Source organism: Crassostrea angulata, chromosome 2, assembly GCF_025612915.1.
Source record: "Crassostrea angulata isolate pt1a10 chromosome 2, ASM2561291v2, whole genome shotgun sequence".
NCBI lineage: Eukaryota > Metazoa > Mollusca > Bivalvia > Ostreida > Ostreidae > Magallana > Magallana angulata.
The window spans coordinates 14,948,789-14,971,305 of NC_069112.1; the positions used below are offsets into that span (position 1 = coordinate 14,948,789).

At 29.8% G+C, this 22,517-nt stretch overlaps 1 long non-coding RNA gene across 1 annotated transcript; it reads right to left on the reverse strand.

The window, feature by feature from the left end:
• Positions 1–225: 225 nt before the first annotated feature.
• LOC128173752 (uncharacterized) lies at positions 226–1,446 on the reverse strand. The gene is made up of 3 exons (XR_008242556.1): positions 1,190–1,446; positions 921–1,011; positions 226–663 (listed from the first exon to the last, which is right to left on the reverse strand). It is a non-coding gene; the product is annotated as an uncharacterized LOC128173752 (long non-coding RNA).
• Positions 1,447–22,517: the final 21,071 nt, after the last annotated feature.

The following is a 22,517-nucleotide window of genomic DNA, read 5'->3' on the forward strand; positions in this document are numbered from 1 at the left end:
AGGTAATGATTATTGATTTTTTGTTATTTTTCTTTTCTTAGAGTATAGCAAATCAGAAGAAAATGAAAATGGTGAAAAGAACTCAACTAGCTTCGATGTATACGACAATGGTGATGTCAATACAGGAAGTAAAGATAATGGTGATGAAGATGACAATGACAGAAGTGAAGATGACGAAAAATATAGTGTACACAGGAAAAAATGTCCACATGTGTGCAACATGTGTTTAACATATATTTTACATATATATTTTACACGTGTAAAACACATAAAAAGAGCACACATATAAAAAGTGTTTAATTCCACACATGTTTAACATGTGTTTAATATGTGTCAAACATGTGTGAAATTAAACATAGCATATTTTATATGTGTAAAACACATATTCTATATGTGTAATATATGTGTTGCATTTTATATATGAAATTTATATATAATTTTTTGTTAGCAATTTTCAGTAATTAAGCTTTCATTTCAAATATATTACGTACAGTGTGCTTCATATTGCAAACTATTCCTTGATATCAATGTATAGATCATCAGCATACTATTGCAGATGTATACCAGGCATATAAAAAAAATAATAACAAAAACTTCATTAATTTGTTCTCAGGAGTTTATTCTTCATTGCCATGTAACAATTCATTTCTCTCTTCATTGTTCCTGTAAATAAAAAGAAAAATTACACATATATAATTATGTATTGATTCTATTTCATATTTAACACCATTAGTTATTATTTTCCATGTCTCTGTTTTACAGTATACATGTGCACTTGTTACACTATCCTATAATATCACATTATATAGATTCAATACCAGAATTCATACAGAAATATATTAGATAAATACCTGGTAATCTAGGTCAGAATATATATTAATATTGTAAAAGAGTGATATCACAACAATTTTTTAACTTACCTCTTGGTAACCTTTAATTCCTCTTTCTTCTTTTTTCTGCAGAAGCTCCCAGATGTTTCGTCTGTTGTCTTTTTTATTAATACATAGAACTCTGGTGACAGAAAAAAATCTCAAGTTAATATATAGTCATGGTATATTTCAAAGATTGAAGATATAAATTAAATTGTCATGTGAGAATCAAATTTTAATACATGTATTTCTCTAGCAGAACTTACATACATGTAGTTATTACTATACAATCATGTATATAATATAATTATAATTCTCACCTTTAAACTCTGGCCAGAACTTCTAACATTGGGTAAACTTTTTCTTTGTTAGGAATAACCTCTGAAAGAAATGAAAAAAAAAAATAAGCAAAATTCTTTTATAAAGTATAATTCAATAAATAGTTATATATATTATACACATGTACATGATGCACTTTATTTGTACATAATTATGTCCAAAAGAAGCAACTGGTTGCATGTTAAGTTCAATCGTTTGAGTCGTTAGCCAATAGTATCTATACATTAGATCTGACACTTTTAAGATGCCTAGTATTGTTGATTTTTATCAATATATTAGTATATCATACCCATGATATTACAAAATCAGACTTACAAGTGCTAATGTCATCTTCTATCTCCTCATGTCCACAGGACTCTTTCCTGGTGGAGTGAATTGTCTGAATTAATTGCACAGGCCATCCAGGGGGAGAGGGTCTCAAATTAGTCCATTGTAGAGTGGAACAGCTAAGAAATATAAACATCAGACTTTCAATATTAAAACTATAAAACAAATATTTGTTTAAATCAGTCACTGTATACACATGTAAGAAAAGCCATTGTTGTACATCCTAGAATTACCATTTTTAAAACTATAAAAACTGAAATATCCAGATTTTCAGAATTATATTGCTGTTTTGCAAGTACATGTACATGTTATACAATAATTGTTACAATTGCTGTTGATTGTTAAAAACTAACAGCAATTTTAAGAAGTCTGAGATAATTAAGTAAATAATTATACAAACATGCAGCCATCAGTGGATACCAAGCAGCTTTAACAGAATTCTGATACTGCACATATTTTTGCAACAGAACTGGCAAACTAACCTAAAAAACTAGCCATCTCTATGCCAATCTAACTTCAACTTCCTTCTTTTCAGTGCATTGACCTAAGCAATTCATGTGTGGACTGGGTTCTTTCTAAAATAGTAATACCAACTTAATACAATCATCAGAGGTTTTTAAAACGACAAAAAATAAATATTTAGTTTTGAGGAGGAAAACAGACATATTATGATAATATTTTTTTAATTAAACCTGAAATATTTGTAAAAGTTAGATTTTCAACTCTTAAAAATTACGGTACAATATACAGAAATTCTTAATATTAACAATACAGTCAGAACTTTACGTATTCAGATTTAATTACCATAATTTGTCACTTTTATACCAGCTGCAGTGTAGAACTGTCTATGAACTCAAGAAGAATGTATGGATCTTGAAAAATTCATTACTCCATGTCTTCAGACTTCCTGACCGACCAAATATTGGTAACCTTTGTACTATAGCCATTTTCTACAACAAAAAAAAGAAATTCCACACAATAGTTGTTTTTATCTCATACGTGTGGTGTATATTACCCGTGTGATAAACCTTTGCTATATCACACGGGTGATGCTATATCAAATACTTCCGGTCGGAACTACTTTTGACACAGCCCCTCGCTTCAACGCTTCAGTGACCTATTTTCGAAGATTTGCTAGTACTTTCAACATAACTATATCTACTACAAAAATTAATATAAAATTGATTTTGTCAAAGATTTAAATTACAAATATGAAGGAAAACACCTAACTGCGTAGAACAGGCGTCGGAACCGGGGGGCTATTGTGAGTGGGGGGGGAGGTTTGCCCCCCCCCCCCCGGCCCCCACCTTTTTTGCAAAGTTATTCATAACCGTAACCACAAGACCCTTTTTTTCTTGTTTGTCAAGATTTTTGATAAAGTTAGCCCACTTCCAACTTTCAATTTGCTTTGTGAAGTTTATAAAACTACAAATTACGTTAACTAGGCTATCAAGGAGTTCATCCTGACGACGCGATGAAAACAGAACGCTCTGGTTGTTTTTATAAATACAAGAACTTACCGAAATAATGTTTCATGAGACTTTTATTCCACCACCAGTAAGCATCCTTATTCACTATTTTCAATTATGAATCATAAGGCTAGCCTAGTGTTTGTTTTATTAAACATCATGCATCAACAACTGTTTCTCGTTCGAGTCAATTCAAACTAACGAGCATTCGCAACTTTGTGTACATGTCAACAAACTTGATTATTCAAGTCTTCTAATCGGAATTTCCATTTAATCAAGTGATAGCTCTAAGAAAAATTATCTAGAGCTAAAAAATTATTTTAAGGTTTATTTCAGTGAAACTTTACATTAAAACAGTTAGATTTATCTCAGGAATGACGTACTAAATTGTATTGCGCAAGGTCACAATTATAGCCGCATAACACAACGTTGCATCTTCGTTTTTATTCTTTGAAAAAAACTAATTTGGGTCACACAAGGGACTGTCTCAAAAGCTTCATAATATAAATCAAATTATATGAGATAAATAGAACATCTATAATTGTGTGATTTTATATTTGCTTTATCCAACTCGTTGAAATGGTTATATTCGCTCGGCAAGCCTCGCGAATATATACACCATTTCAACTCGTTGGATAAAGCAAATATAAAATCACACAATATAGATACCCTCTATATATACAATAAGTTGCATATCATAGTACATTGCAGGTATATTATTGCATGTTTAATAATAATAAAAACCACTTAAAACATGACATTTAGAATTAATATGAAAATTTCAATGATTTTCTTTTACAAAATTTAAATCATAAATACTTTCAAATGAAAGTCAAGCAACAGTTTTGAAGATAAAAAAAACCTTAATTTTACTTATAATACTTACAACTGCATAAACAGTTTAGAGAGACATATCCCTGCTATCCACTGGGTTAGTTTATGTCTTCTGTGACCTGTCTGAAAATAAAGTGTGTTAATTAGCATACTCACTTAATATATATTAAGTAACCGACTGAACATTTTAGCAACTTGTTGCATAATAAGTAACATTTTAAACAATCAATTTAATTTTCAGTTTTGATATATCAACAACAACAACAACAAAATTATATAAAACTTTCGACTTGCTGCTTTAAGTTTTATGGAATACCTGCTCGTTACTTTGCAACGAGCTTTACTCACGGGCCCTGGAAGTTATTGTAAATATATTGCATGTGCATGTATAAAAAAAGTAAGGGTAGGACACTCTTTTTGGGGCGAAATCGGGTTTGACAAAGTCTGGGCGTTCCTCAAACGAAATTTCGCGATAAATCGTTCAAGTATACTTTACTTACGACATATGTATACATTCGTTCCGCTCCAATGCTGTTACGTCGAAGAAAAAGGTGTTTTTATACATCCAAGTGCCTAAGAATTTCGCTAGACTGGTTTACATCCGGTTTAATCGCAGTGAATCGAAAGGTAAATTGAAAGGTAAGTTCTGATTGGTCAATAATGAAATAAATTCTTTAATTTCTTATCGATATTTGTCAATCTTCTTCATTATTCTCGCATTTCATTGTTGAAAGGCCAAACTACCCAGTATCTATATACATAACTCCTTTCAAACATCTGATACATACTCACCATAAATTGTTATCAGTTTCGCCACCTTATTGACGAGCAGACTTATTTTATTATTAACAAATCAGAACTTATCTTTCGATTCACTGCGATTAAACCGGATGTAAATAATAAATTAAACATTTTTTTTTTCGTGTATATGTTCTTTGAAACATGTATTGAACATATATTATTTTATATATGTGTTAAACATATGTAAAATATATATGTTACACACGTGTATAATATATGTGTTCAACATATAAATTTTAAAACATGTGTTGTACACATGCATTATATGTGCAAAACATGTGTAAAATTATACACATATTTTACACATGTGGACATTTTTCCTGTGTAGGAAATGAAGGTAAAAGTAATGTTAGTGAAGATAATGGGGATGACAATACTGAAGACTATTATAAAAGAGAATACAATGATTATAGTAAAGAAAATGCTGATGGCGAATATAGAAGGGATGAAGATCACAACTACAGTGAAGATAATGGCGATGATAAAAAAGATATAATGTAGGCAATGGAGACAATGGGGAAAAAGATAACGGCAGAGATTGTCCTTGGAATGGATATAACGGGAATAGATATAAGGGGAATGGCAATAATGGGAGTAGCGGTATCGGGAATGGCAATAATGGCAATAACGGAAATGGCAATAATGGGAATGGAAATAATGGATATGGCAATAATAGGAATAACGGAAATGGCAACAATGGAAATGGCAATAATGTGGGAAATAATAGATATGGAAACAACAAAAAATGGAAATAACAATAATGGGTGTGAAAATAACTAAAATGGCAATAATGAGAATGACATTAACAGGAATGGCAATAATGGTATTATTATTGGTATGGCAATGATTGATATGGGAAGAACGAAAATGGCAAAAACGGGTATCAGAATAAAGGAATGGCAATAATGGAAATGACAATAATGGGGGATATAATGGGTATGAGAATAATGGAAACGGCAAAAATATATGGGAATAACAGAAATGGTAATAATTGGAATGGCAATAATGGGTATGGCAAAAACGGAAATACCAATAATGGAAATGGCAATAATTGGTATTGGAATAATGGGAATGGCAATAATGGGTTTGGCAATTATGGGTATAGGAATAATAAGAATGGCAATAATGGGTATGGCAATAATGGGTATGGCAGTAAAGGGAATTGCAATAATGGGTATGGGATTCACGGAAGTAGCAATAATTGGTATGGGAAAAATGGAAATGGCAATAACGGGAAAAGTGTGCTGAAGTTGGTGGGAACTTCTTCTGATAAACTCGAAATTGGAAAGCCAGGCTTTGGCTAATTTCTTCAGTAATAATTCTGCAAATATCATAATTATTATTATTAAGTGAAATAAAAGACTGTAATTTAACATAACAGGGTTTCAATCTTAGTCAGTAGATAAAACAATTCTAGATTTATTCGTTCATTCTATGGATTTTGTTTTAGAAATAACCGATAAATTATCCAAAAAAAAAAATATGTATTTTCACTGCATAGGTTTTTGGAAAACAAAAATCTTATACGAAAAGCAAATGAATAAAACTGTTCCTTGCTTTTTCAGCAAACGTCCCTTTATTGGTGGCAATACAAGGCAGAAGGGAAACAATATCTAGCCCCTGGATGACAGAAGACGGAAAGTTGCTCCCTTTTATTGGCGAGTTTGTTTCTCAAGACAAAAACCCACAGCTTACACGTCTCGCTTTTCTATTTGATGGAAAATGGCACAGAGTCACCGAATCCAATCAGTTTAACGTTGCTGTATGTGAAATACAGATATGACACCAAGCAATGGTGGTCTACTTTATTTTTTCCAAATAGTGCAAATTAAATAAAAATATATAAAGTGTTATTGTTGTGTCTGTGTATAGATTATGAATTACTTATCTAATAGTTACACACACACACACACACACACACACACACACACACACACACAAATATATATATATATATATATATATATATATATATATATATATATATATATATATATATATATATATATATATATATATATATAGTGTGTAGAAAGGACAATGCACTTTTAAATTGACGGCATTTTTCTTTGACAAACGCGATCAAAATTAATCTAAAAAGTAATAAGTACAAATTTATTTAGGGCGGATTCTTTCGACAAAATTAACATTTATTTTTTTCGCTTTTTGAATAAAAGTTGCGGCTGTTATAAGAGCAACAGGTAAGTAAATAACAAATAAAAACACAATAATTTCAAAACAAATTACAACATACATAAACAGACATAACATGTAAAGATAATGATAAAACAAAACAACCAAACAAGATTGCGTTGAATTTTAATGACCTATCTTCTTTCTTTTTTGTAAGAATATCTTTAAAAGAATACTGCAATCAGTTTTCTTTGTCTTTTAAAATAGTTATTATTTAATCATTAAAATTGACAGCAAAATTTTCACCTTACTTATATAATTATGACAAATGTTATGTCTAGAAATATGATGTATTACATGTATGCTGCTTCGCCAGGGTTTGACATGCCCTAATTCAATTTTGATAGTGACAATTCTTCAATTGTAGATTTTTTTAGTGTTTATAAGCGTTAGCTAAAGTTGTGTGACATCATATAAATTCTTAAGATTGCGAATACCCTATAATTGTTCAAACCAATCTTCGTTCAAACTTATTAAGTGTTATTGAGGATTCAACCAGAGAGCTTCAGTAGTCATGTTTAGAAGGTATATGGACAAGTCTTTTAAGGTTCTTCTCTTTTTTTGTAGAGGTGTATCATGGCATGTCATGTGTCCTCTTACACTCGATTTTCCCCGAGCTTTAGCACTGAATTCCATATTGAGGTATCAAGATGTAGCTGTTATTGCAGCAGGTGTGGAGAAACCTGCTTCTTACGAAGGGATTTTACTACTGTAATTTCCTTCTGGTGACTTTATACAGTCAGCCAAGACTAAGTTCTTGGCTTGTACGGTTTAAAAATTCACAGTGACTGATGATTACTCACAATACCACCTTATGTCATTTCTGTTCTTTGTCACAACAGTTGTCAAATCCATATAATTTAATGAATGTCTTTAGTGCTTTTAGTTTCTATTGGTTACAGAGTGAAGTTGTGGCTTTCTGTATTCCATCCTGCAAAAAAGATCTTATCCTATAAACTCTATATTTTGCTGTCCTTTTCTATTCTTTCATATCCTATCCTATATCTTAATCAAGCGTGTTTTGGATTGCATGTATTTACTTTTTTGCTTTCAGTTTGGTTCACATATTGTGATTTTTTTTTACCAAGTTTTCTCAATTTCATTGAAAAGTTTCATTCTATTTACCCGTGTGTAAGGAAAATAGTTTACGTTATCTTGAAGACGAAATATGTGTGCTATTTCAGTATAATTTCTCCACCTTTATTTAATAACAATAGCATGATTTTCAATTATTTAAATATTTACAACATTAATTTAGTATCTCCTCTATTTCGAATCTAATATATCAATTGTCAAAGTTTCCTATTTATATTATAAAAAAGCCAAATATTGAAATATTTTTTATAAATATTTTATTACAAAAGATTGAAAAACATTTATGCTGACTAATTTACCCGTGTATTAATAACTATTTGTTTTGATTTCTGCATTGCACATTGTTTAAGAAGAAACACGTTGGATTTAAGAAACCAGTTAACTTTGCAGAGTTTCAAAAATATAACTGTTCATGATTATGTACAGCAAAACACATTTGATTGTCACGTTGATAGATCCCGTCAATCCATTTAAGCAAGATTACGTTAAAAGTGGGTCTCGGGAACAATTATTATTAGTTACAAAACGACAATGCATGCTATTACATAACTCATAATAAGGAAATTTTCATTTGAAATAGGGCATTGTTCTCCGTATTTCTTTTGATTTGTTTTACACACCACCTTGACTGTATTTTTCTTCAAATAAAATACAGTTATAACCTTACTTCATCTAATCTTTGTCATTTAGATTAAAATGTGTTAAAAAATAAACGATTGAATAAGAAATATAACCTTAATAAAAATTTGAAACTAATTTGATACAAAGACAGTCATATCAATTATATGTTGATGAAGTATTTATAAAAAAAAAAAACTCAGTGCGACCTTGCGACAAATTTGGGAAAGCATTTTCCTCATTTCATGTAAAGATAAACTTGACTTAGTTGTACAGTAAAGTAGTTATACAGTGCTTTCATTCATTTGCCAATGGTTAATTCTATAGTTTACAGATGTTCACAAAATCTATATCAAAGAAAATAAGTCTAAGTAATAAGGTGTGTTGTTAAATTGATAGCAAAAGTGAACCTTAGCGTTTTCTACTAATTGAAAGCAGTTATGTATTCTGGTAAAAAAAAAAAAAAAAGGAAAATAATACATCTGTCTTTAAAAAAAAAGTTTTTGAAAGAATCATTAATCCACAGTTTAAAAGTATACCCATCTTTAAGTTTGTTTGTTTGTTAAAATGCTGTACTCTCTTCCACATTCTTTATTTTTATTTTACAGACTACCTTGACTGTATATATTTACTCATATTCTTTACGTTATTTTGTTCTAGAATTTGTCGCATAACAGATGAACATGTGTTTAATGATAATCTATTGAACAAGTTAAGTTACCTTAAGAAAATGTTCTGATAACTAACAGTGATCAAAATCAAAAGTTCGTAGGAAAAATAAAAAAAGAGGCAAAACAAACACAGAACTCTAAAAAAATCGAGGTAGGATCAGGTGCCATGGAGGAGTGAGCATCCACTGCTGACCGATCCCGCTCGCCGTATGCTCTTTATCCTAATCGAGAGAACACAAAAAGTCCCTTTACACTTCGGTGAATAATAATGGCCTAGCAATAAGTTATTAATTTAAAACTAGTTTGATATAATGCCAGATGTATCAAATTAATTCTGATGAATAATTCACTCAACAATACAAATCAGTGCAACCTTGTGACATATCTAAAAAACCTATTTGTCCTTTCAAATAGTTATTCAATTCTTGCACGGGTTTGTTCTACAATCTTTAAATTTTCACAACGTCTAAATTTAAGAAATAAAGTCAAAGAAGTAAACTGTATTGCATAAATGATAGCAAATATGGCCTACAACGTATTCTAGCAATTAATTTTTAAACAAATTGATTTCAAGAAAATTTATTCGAGAAAATCAGAATCAAGTACAACTTCCGTCAATACGAAAAAAAATGTTAGAAAAAAATTATTTACCAACAATTTTTAAGAACATCCGTTCAAAGAGTTTTTGTTTGTTTGAAATTTACAATTTAAATGGTATAGAATATTCTCATATACAATTTCAAATAATTCTAAATTATTCCATTGTTATGACAAATTAGTTTTGCTTTTTTTAATTTTCCATGATATATGCCTGATATTGTCATTTTCATTACAGTTCCATCTGATTTAAATAGTTCTAAAATCATTAAACGGCAAACATTCTAAACCCTAGCATATGTTATTTCATTTTTGTTTATTTCAAACAAATTTAAGATAATTAGTCCAGTTTAAATTTAATGTTGATAACAACTTTAGTGCATTTTATCTAGTTTCATTAAAGACGAAACGGGACATTGTTTTTGATATGGTCTTTTGAATTGACACGACACAATGTTTACACATTGCCATAAATTTTGTACTTCTGAAAAATTATACATGAAGCCAGAGCAGATAGGAAAAATTAAAAGTTTTGCACCAATATAAGAATTAGAAGAAAAAAGAAACTCATTTATTACCTTTCGGGAAGATTAATGTGTTCTAGAAACATTTAATTCACTTTTTGTTATCTAAACTTAAATATCATATATAACTTAGAAATAATAAAAGCAGAAAAAAAGAATTTGACAAAAACCGCAGCCATGCCCTTTCAATCACGTTTTATTAATGATAGATGCATTGAATGTTTTGAATTTTAATATTGAATATCATAATTGTAGTCACAGCTTACTTACTGTATATTTGCATGTCTACCTGCCTTGGGTACATAATGTGCTCTTAAATAGTAACATTTTGTCTAATGTAAAATAATATTGCTTATTATTGAATATCATGCATTATTTTATTGTCAAAAATTGTACCAGACAATCATGTTACTTTGCTGATTTATTATATCACCGTTTTTAATTTTGTCATCTTTATTTATGCTAGACTACTATATATGGGCTTTTTTCATTTGATAAATGACCAGTCAGTTTTCTTTCATAACCAGTAAGTAATTTGTGTCATACTTTAAGAATTCATTTGCTCAAGTTAACGGGGCGGAGCTATTAACTTCTACTAGATTTAAATGTCATTTTTCGCTTAAAAGACTGTGTCCTGTTTTAAGAATCGAGGGGCTCTTTTTCTGTTGGTAAGGTAATATTCTATATAACATTTAAAGTTTAAAAAAGAGTAAACATCTTTTTGAACCTCATCTGTAATGGGCTCGAACTTTAAATTATTGTGATTATAAAACTACATTCACAAAGACTTTCCTGAGTTTGAATTCAAATTTTGATTTTATTTAACTGATATTAAAACTCTTTATCGCAACGTCAATCATATCATTCATGCATCTTTCTAGTATCGCTTGGCTGATTTTCAAATAACGATGAAGTTCGTTATCATGTTTCTCCTGGCCTGCCTGGTCCTGCAGGCTTCGTCGAGGCCTGACGGAATGCCGGGTATGTATGATGAAGTCTGACATATCTGATATGAAATAGTAATTGCTTTGGGAGACTGCGCGTATATAGGACGTAAAAAAACAAATGGCATATTCTAATGTGTTTTAAAACGATTTTATGTATTGACATAATGGTTATGGGTCAGGAATTTTCATTGTAAATAGTCTATGAAATAATGTATTTGATATAAGACTTTATTATTCATTTTATTTCAATGCTATGTTTTTGTTAAATATTTTTTTGTTTCGGTGTAAATGGGAATACTTATATACACTTGGTATATAACCCATTTTAAACTAATTTTTAACTTTGAATTAGATTAATTAAGACATAAAGTAACATAATTTTGTAAGATTTTAATATAAATTATTTGCAACTTTGTATTAGTAAAAAGACTCTAGATATTAGAATACGTATATTTTTGTCTTAATACTTATTCTGAATACTGTATTGCATCATAACATTTTATAGAATTAAATAGTTTTAGTTTTCATAATAAATGTAAATGCCTATTTTTCACACTTCCGCTTGGTAAAACTACTAAATCGAAGAGATAGCAATGCAAATTAAATGCCTTTTTTTAAATCAATAATACAAAGTGATAATTCTTTACCAATTTGCTCGAGAAATAAATTATTTTCTGTATACTTACTTTTATTTCTGTGCTATAAATATTCGTAAAAATCGTGAGAGTTTCTTGGAAGAATCGCGAATATTTCTCGCTGCGAACTAAGCCTTGCCTTATGGGTGCTATTTCAAACCAGTTTAGATAAAACTTGGTCGAAAAAAAAAGTTGTTGCAAACCGGTATATCTCTAGAAATTGTTTGCAGAACATGATGTCGCAATTAAATATGATCTACAATATTTCTAAAAGGTCAAAGTGAAACTATCCATGGTTTCTATAACTGCGTGTTTATAGTGCAGCCAGAATTAATTTAAAAAAAATTAGTCATGTGATTACTTATCTGTAGCATGGGTACATCCAGATAATTTTTTTAAAATCCAATATTACATTTAGAACGCAGGTATGTTCTCCATTGATTTCGAAGCGCTGTATAGATAGTCACTTGTCTGTACCTCGTAGGATACGAGGTCATTTTCTCCTTTTAACTAATTATTTGAAATTTATTTTGAAAGGTTCTAAGGGATGTATCGTAACGTTAAACTTGTTAATACTAGTGGTAATAAATTCAATATTATCAATATTCAGCATCATATAATTCAAAGCTTTAAAGTTTTGCGGGTAAATTAGGTAAATTACTATGTGTAAACAAATGGTTTTGAGATTATCTTTTTTGTGAACTAGCCAAAATATGCATTTAAATGCATGTGGAAAACAGCTCTGTGCAAGTAAACGATTAATATAATTTCAGTGTATTTTGCGTAAAAATGGGAAAGAAAAATATTGTAGACATGACTCATGCTAGGAAACATATATCAAACCTACCATTTGACAAAATGTTTTGAAAATTGAGCTCGAAAAGAAAAAAGTGCTTTATTTCAAGGATCAGTTGTAATATTTTGTTACTTTTTTAGATACACTGAACATTGAAAGAGCCCCCAGCTAGAAATTCGAAATGCCTGAATTATCGAAGATTTTGTTGCATAAAATCTAATGTATTTTGTCACTAGAGATGTATTTAAGATACGTATGACATAAGATTAAGAGGAAACTTTGACATCACAAAAATGCATTTACTCCACTTTAAGTTCTCGTTGTAAATTTATTGAATTCAGATAAAAAAAATAGCCTGTTTTAACAATTTTTTGATATTATTTTAGATTCGGGCGAATTTATTATAGCTGCGAACAGGAAAAGAGTTGTTACAAAGGGATCACCGCCAACAACGCAAAGGACAACACTGGAAATGGGACAGGATAAGCCCGATGATGTATAAATTAAATTTGGCTCAAAGAGCTACGTGAACTATTGAGTTACGGCTTAGCTTAAGTTTATGTATATTTAAATTCCCAGGATGTTTTTTAAGAAATATAAAATTCTGTCTGTGTCCTTTAGAAATTTTGTCGTTCTGACAACAAACTCAAAATAAAAAAAAATTAACCGTTTTATTTGTTGATTTATTGAGTTCTCTGATTCTCTGGAAATGCTTCTTTCTATCAAGGAATACATACCACGCCATTGATAGGAATAAACGGTGGGCAATGCTGTTCTGGATTTAGGTAAAAGTTACAATATATATATATTTTTTTTCTTTTTTCAAAATCAATTTTGGCCCCGAAAAGTCAATTCAAACCTATCTTTTGCAACATACACCCTAGACAAGCAAATCATTTAAATATCATATTAATAGGACCTAATAATAAATGGTATCATTTGCTTAATAAGAACTTAAGTAAAAATAAAAAGAAGTAAATACTTTAATAATGAGTCTTTGGGAAATTTGTTCTTGAAATAATAGAAGAAAAATATTATTTATCATAAAACGTTTTAACACATGATCGTAAGTGGGCAGCAGTACTAGTCACAGCAAGAGGTTGATGAGACCCACCTTTTTATAGAAATTGAGGAAAGTTGACCCTGAAAATGGACACCGTTAGCAATTACATTGAATGCGGTTTATAAAATACTAGAGCAATTAACAGATTACAATTTATATATATATGAAACTTGTAAATTGTGGGAAAAAAGTTATGCACTTTTTTCCAATTTTAAACTTGTAAAGTGTTTCCATGTAATTCTTGTAAAATTGAACTACTAATTAAAAAATGCAATAACTTTTATCATTGAACTGTCTACGTTAAACTCAACAAAAAGATTATAAGTATACATGAAATGTCCTGAAATATAAAAAAAAAATTATATATACCACCTTAAACATTTGAAAAAGAAATTGTTTAAAAAAAACACTCATATGATAATCACACGATGTCATGTTTATCATTAGATAAATAGCATAGAGCATAGAGAAACTTATGAATCTTTCCTTGAAAATAGCTACGATTTTAAACGAAATGTGGTAATAGCATACATTATTTCCTATGTTTAGGCTGCGAATTCTAATTGGTAAACAAGTCGGCTGTACATTCTCGTACCGCCCGCTGAAGCCATTTGGTAATCAATTATAAATGGGACGTTACAATGCAATTTTTGTTTACAAGTGCACCTATCGATGTTTGCACAAAAAATGTATCGTTAAAACGTTAAATGAAGTAAATGAAGAAACATTTTGTCAAAATCCCTATTTCTTAATTTGTATTGGAATGAATGAAAGATTTTAGCACAATTTTTTAATAGTTATTGATTTTCACGTTACAAATTACTTGTTAACAGTGAAATTTTAACATTTGTATAACAAAGGAAATAAATTTGTCAAAAGTGGTTATCAGAAGATTTATTATAAGAAACGAAAAGACAATGCATGCTATTACATAATTCATGACAAGGTAATTTTCATTTAAAATAAAGGGCACCATTTTCCGTTTTTTTGTTTTTGTTATATTTTACACACGACTTTGACAGTCTATTTCTTCATATAAAATCCGTTACTTTATCTAAAATGTTACACTTAGATTAGAATGTGTTTAATGATAAACGATTGAACAAATATTACCTTTATTTAATTTTCAAACTAGTCTGATACAACGACAATCATACTAATTATATGTTGATGAATAATTTATTAAACAAACATTTCGGCTCAGTGCAACCTTGCGACAGATTTGAGAAAGCGCCCTCCTCATGTCATATAAAAACTTGATTTAGTTGTATTTTAAAGTAGTTATGTAAGTCTTGCGTTGGTTCTATATTTTCTATATTTTACAGGTGTTCACGAAATCTAAATATAAGAAATGTCAATGTCAAAGTAAAAAGCGATGCTGTACAATTGATAGCAAAAGAGGATTTTAACATAACCAGTAGTATGTTTAAAAAAAACCTGTTGATATCTAGAAAAAATTATGATAAAAACCACATAGGGAACAAATTAAACATCTATCGTAAACTTTCAGATGTTAAAAAAATATTAATTTACAGTTTAAAAGTACATCCGTGTATAGACTTGTTTATTTGTTAGTTTGTTTTTTTTTTCACTCTCAATAATATATTTATAATTTCATCATTTTCAATACAGTGTAATATGACTAAATTAATTTCAAAATCATTAAAACTAACATTTAAATTCAAATGTTATTTCTACCTTATTTCAGTTCAACTTCAAAATCAGCAAAAATAGGTTCAGTATGAATTCAAAATTAGTTACATTTTGTTTAGCTTTAATAAAATACCTAACGAGGCATGGCTTAATTGGTGTTGTTTTTATTAAGCTAAGAAGAGGCAATATGATATTAACATTTTCAACTGTCTGTCTGTGAAAACATTACGAATCAATTTTGAGCCCTAAAACCCAATACCTTCATAAAAGATGAGTGACGAAAAATGGACGTGTCTTATAGCTTAACTGAAAAACGGTACTGGCTGCACTGCATAGAAATATATAGCATGTACCACATAGAAAAATAGTGGTATTCTAAATAATTTTGGTTTACAGTGTATAAATTAAAAAAAAAGTAAATGTAAGTAACAAGGAATTATTCCTTGAATATTATGATGTGATAATTTTGGTCGGAGCGTGGTCAAATCTATCATAAAGCCCTTCGGCTTTATTGGATTTTACCACACCCGACCGGAATTATCACCTCATAATACTCAAAAAATGATTCCTTTTTCCTTAAGTCACATCCCTATGATTCTTTACTTTGTTTAATACCTGTATCTTTTTCTACATATAAGATGTTTTGATTGGAACTTTTTCTCTCCACCGTGCCACTGTCTGTATTATAAAGACACAATCAATCATTTTCCCGGTTACTTAACTATACGCTTAACGTTCGTTTAACCGCTTGCATCGCTTCAAATCTCTGTTTCCAAACGTATTTTAAACGTAGTGATCAATCCCTCGTCGGCTTATAAATGTTCTTTTTTGTCGTTACATTTAAAACTCGATGTATTCAAAACTGAACAATAAATTCACGTTATAACGGTTATTCAAATTTTAGGCCGATTTTTAATACGTGAAACCTATATAATGCGGTGCTAAATTGTGCTTTTTAGATATTATTTAGATCGTTCCAATTGGTAGCATAATTTATCACAACTGAAATATTAAAACATTTGCAAATGAGATGAAAATGTTCGCAAAGATTAAATAAATTTCGAATAATTAGTCAAAAGGAGAATATGACGTCGTATCCTATGAGGTACAGACAAGTGACTGTCTATACAGCGCTTCGAAATCAATGGAGAACATACCTGCGTTCTAAATGTAATATTGGATTTTAAAAAATTTATCTGCATGTACCCATGCTACAGATAAGTAATCACATTACTAATTATTTTTACCAGTTTGCAACAACATTATTTTTTGACCAAGTTTTATCTAAACTGGTTTTGGTATAGCACCCATAAGGCAAGGTTTTGTTCGCAGCAAAAATATTCGCGATTCTTCCAAGAAACTCTCACGATTTTTCGAATATTTATAGCACACAAATAAAAGTAGGTATACAGAAAATTATTTATTTCTCGGGCAAATTGGTAAAGAATTATTACTTTGTATCATTGGTTTTAAAAAGGGCATTTCATTTGCGTTGTTATCTCTTTGATTTAGCAGTTTTACCAAACTGAAGTATGAAAAAAAGTCATTTACATTATGAAAACTAAAACTATTTAATTCTTTAAAATGCAATGATACAGTACAGTATCTAAAATAAGTCTTTTTACTAATACAAAGTTGCAAATAATTTATCTTAAAATCTTACAAAATAATGTTACTTTATGTCTTAATTAATCTGATTCAAAGTTAAAAATTAGTTTAAAATGGGTTTTACACCAAGTGTATGTAAGTATTCCCATTTATACCGAAACAAACAATAATTTAAAAAAAATAATTCATTGAATTAAAATAAATAATAAAGTCCTATATCAAAGCTAATAGATTATTTCATGGACTACTAAACAATGAAAATTCCTGACCAATAAACCTAATGTCAATACATAAAATCGTTTTAAAACTCATTAGAGTATGCCATTTGTTATTTTACGTCCTATATACGTACAGTCTGTCAAAGCAAATACTATTTCATATCAGATATGCCAGACTTCATTTTATATGCCTGGCATTCAGCCAGGCCTCGACGACGCCTGCAGGATCAGGCAGGCCAGACAAAAATATGACAAACATCATCGTTGTTTGAAAAATAAGCAAAAGAATACTATTATGATGCATGAATGAAATAATTGACGTTGCGATTAAGAGTTTTAACATTAGTTCAATAAAATCAAAATTTGAATTCAGGAAATTTATTTGTAAATGTAGTTTTATAATCACAATAGTTTAAAGTTCGAGCCAAATAAAGATGAGGCTCAAAAAGATATCTGCTCTTTCTTTAAACTTTAAATGTTATCTAAAATATTCCCTGACCAACAGAAAAAGAGCCCCTCGATCCCTCTTTAAAACAGGACACAGTCTTTTAAGCGAAAAATGCGATTCAATCAAGTGGAAGTTGGTAGCTCCGCCCCGTTAACTTGAGCAAATAAATTCTTAAAGTATGACGCAAATTACTTACTGGTTATAAAAGAAAGCTGACTGGTCATTTATCATATGAAAAAAGCCCAGATAATAGTAGCCTGGCATAAATAAAGGTAACAGATTAGGAAAAAACGGTGACGTAATAAAGCAGCAAAGTAATACGATTGTTTCGTACAATTTTTAACAAAAAATAATACATGATATTCAATATTAAGCAATGTTTTTATACATTAGACAAAATGTTACTATTTTAGAGCACAAGTGTACCCAAGGCAAATACACTTGCAAAGGTACAGTAAGTAAGCTGTTATTACAATTATCATATTAAATATTTAAAATCAAATCATTCAATGCATCTATCGTAAATAATGCCTAATTAAAAGGGCATGGCCACGATTTTGGTCAAATTTCATTTCTCTGCTTTTTTTACTTACAATATTTTTAAAAATACATTTCTAAGATATACATTATATGGAAGTTTAGATAACAAAAAGTGAATTAAATGTTTCTTGAACACAAAAATCTTCCCAAAAAGTAATAAATGAGTATTTTTTTTCTAATCCTTATATCGGTGGTAGATTTTATATTTTACGTATCTGCTCTGGCATTCATATATAGTCTTTCAGAAGTACAAAATTTATGGCAGTGTGTTAACATTGCATCGTGTCAATTCAAAAGACCATATCAAAGAAATTGTCTCGACAGGTCTTTAATGAAACTGAATGCACTAAAGTTGTTATTAATATTAAATTTGAACTGGATAAATTATCTTAAAGGACTATTCTGTATGGTCAAATATCTGCCCCCAATTTTAACCAATTTTAAATACTATCGTATAAAAATCAAATGTCTATTAAACATAGTACAGAGGATGTCTATCATTAAAATCTTGATTTTATTCACCATTGCTCATTCACTGTTTATCTATGACGTCATATAAAAGATCAAATTCCCGCAAATTTGCAAACCAATGAAAATATTGTCATTTCTTCTTTATATGTTGCTCTCGGAATTATAGAGTGCAGGTGTGCTCAAGTACGAATTTAACATATGTTTTTATTCATATTATAATACACACCATACTAAATAATGGTACTTGAGCAAGCATGCGCTCGATGTTTCTTAGTCGAAAAACCGTCGGAAAACACTCAGATTTTGCAACAAACCATCAATTTTACAAAGCAAGACTATTTTCATGACGTCATCTCTACATTATGACATCGCTGTAGTTTAAACCTTTTACAGACTTACTTTCAATTTGATTTCAACTATTTTCCACCTTATTTTTAAAGCTCTATATAAAACTTTGATTTTCGGGGCAAAAAATGCACAATACCGCACATAGTCCTTTGTTTGTAAGAAACAAAAATGAAATAACATATTCTTAGGTTAAGAATGTGTGCCGTTTAATGATTTTAGAACTATTTAAACCAGATGAAACTGTAATGAAAATGACCATATCAAGCAAATATCATAGAAAATTAAAAAAAAAAAAAACTTGTCATAACAATGGAATAATTAAGAATTATATGAAATTTTATATGAGAATATTCTATACTATTTAAATTGTAAATTTCAAACCAACAAAAAATATTTTAACGGATGATCTTAAAAACTGTTGGTAAATAATTTGTTTACCATTTTTTGGTATTGACGGAAGTTGTACTTGATTCTAATTTTCTCGAATAATTTTTCTTGTTATCAATTTGTTTGAAAAATCAATTAATAAAATACGTTAAAGGCCATATTTGCTATCATTTATGCAACACAGTTTACTTCTTTGACTTTATTTCTTAAATTTAGACCATGTGAAAATTTAAAAATTGTAGAACAAACCCGTGCAAGAATTGAATAACTATTTGACAAATAGGTCGGGTATCTTAAATAAAATATCGAGGGCTTTTTTTAAATATGTCTTAAGGTTGCACTGATCTGTTCTGTTGAGTGAATTATTCATCAGCATTAATTTGATACAATTGGCATTATATCACACTAGTTTTAAATTAATAACCTATTGCTAGGCCATTATTATTCACCGAAGTGTAAATGAACTTTTTGCGTTCTCTCGATTAGGATAAAGAGCATATTGCGAGTGGAACCGGTCAGCAGCGGATGCTCACTCCTCCATGGCACCTGATCCTACCTGAATTTTTGGAGAGTTCCATGTTTGCTTTGCCTCTGTTTTGTATTTTTCCTTTGAAGTTTTGATTTTGATCACTGTTAGTTAACACAACATTTTCTTAAGGTAACTTAACTTGTTCAATGGATTATCATTAAACACATATTCATCTGTAAAGCGACAAATTCTTGAAAAAAATAAAGTAATAAATATGAGGAAATATACAGTCAAGGTAGTCTGTAAAATAAAAATAAAGAATGTGAAAGAGAGTGCAGCATTTTAAGAAACAAACAAACATAAAGATGGATATACTTTTAAACTGTGGATTAATAATTCTTTTAATAAATTTTTTTAAAGACAGATGTTACAGTAATATTTTCCTCTAATTTTTTTTTTAGAATACATTACTGCTTTTGATTAATAGATAACGCTAAGGTTCACCTTTGCTATGAATTTAACAACACACCTTATAACTTAGACTTTGATTTTTCTTTAATATAGATTTCGTGAACATCTGTAAACTATAGAATTAACCATTGGCAAATGAATGCAAGCACTGTATAACCACTTTAAAGTACAACTAAGTCAAGTTTATCTTCACATGAAATGAGGAGGACGCTTTGCCAAATTTGTCTCCAGGTCGCACTGAGCTTTTTTGATAAATAAATAATTCATCAACATATAATTGATATGAATGTCTTTGTTTCAAATTAGTTTCAAATTTATATAAAGGTAATATTTCTTTTTAAATCGTTTATTAGTCCCCTACCGCTTTTCACCGGAGGGGACTATAGCTTTCCTCTGCGTCCGTCAGTCCGTCTGTCCGTCCGTCCGTCCGTCTGTCTGCCCCACTTCAGTTTTCCACTCTTTTTTTCTTTATGCGTTTGGGGAATAATATGAAATTTGCCGAACAGCTTCAAAATGTCAAACTACAGATCAAGTTTACACTTTTGCAGCGTCTGATTGACATATTTTCGAGAAAATTATTTTTTTATAATAAATATAATTTTATATACTTTTTCATAAAGTAAGGTTATAGCTGTATTTTATATGAGGAAAAATACAGTCAAGGTGGTGTGTAAAATAAATCAAAAGAATACGGAAAACAATGCCCTATTTCAAATGAAAATTACCTTGTTATGAGTTATGTAATAGCATACATTGTCGTTTTCTTACGAATAGTAATTGTTCCCGAGACCCACTTTTAACGTAACCTTGCCTAATTGGATTGACGGGATCTGTCAACGTGATATTCAAAAGTGCTGTGCAGTGTATAACCATGAACAGTTATATTTATAAAATTCCGCAAAGCTAACTGGTTTTTGAATCCAAAGCGTTTCTTCTAAAACTATGTGCAATGTATAAATCAAAACAAATTAATATTAATACACGGGTAAAATAATCAACATAAATGCTAATTAATCTTTTGTCAGAAAATATTTTTAAACAATATTTAAATGTTTGGCTTTTTTATAATATAAACAGGAAATTTTGACAGTTGATATATTAGATTCGAAAAGGAGGATAAACTTAATTAACGTTATAAATATTTAAATCTTTTAAAACATGTTATTGTTATTAAAAATAGTGGAGAAATAATACTTGATGAGCACACATATTTCGTCTTCAAGATAAAAATATTTTCCTTACACATAGGTAAACAGAATGAAACTTTTTAATGAAATTGAGAAAACTTGGTAAAATTATTTGACAATATGCTAACCTAACTAAAAGCAATGAGGTAAATATCTGTGAGCCAAAATGTGCCTTATAAAGATATATGATATAATAGAATACGATAGGTTAGATCTTTTCTGCAGGATAGAATACAGAAAGCCACATCTCCATTCTGTGTTGACCAATAGAAACTAAAAGCGCTAAAGACAATCATAAAATTGAATTGATTTGACGTCTGTTGTGACAAAGAACAGCAAAAACACAGGCGGTATTATGGTTGATTATCAGTCACTGTGAATTTTTAAACCGTACAAGCCAAGAACTTTGTCTTGGCTGGCTGTATAAAGTTACCAGAAGGAAATTACAGTAGGAAAATCCCTTGGTAATAAGCAGGTTTCTCCAGGCCCACTGCAATAACAGCTCCATCTTGATACCTCAGTATAGAATTGAATACTAGAGCTTGGAGAAAATGACATGCCAAGTTACACCTCTACAAAAAAACCAAAATAAGTAAAGCACCTAAAAAGACTTCAGGGGCATATACTTTCGAAACATGACTACCGAAGCTTTCTGATTGAATCCTCAGTAATACTTGATTAGTTTAAACGTAGTCTGGTTTGAACAATTAAAGGGAATTTGCAATCTTACGAAGTTATATGATGTCACACAACTTCTGCTAAAAGTTATCAACACTTAAAAAATCACAATTGATGAATTGTTACTATCAAAATTGTATTAGGGCATGTCAAACTCTGGCAAAGCAGCATACATGTAATACATTATATTTCTAAACATAAAAGTTGTCATAATTATATTAGTAAGGTGAAGCTTTCGCTGCCAGCTTATAAACTCGGCCT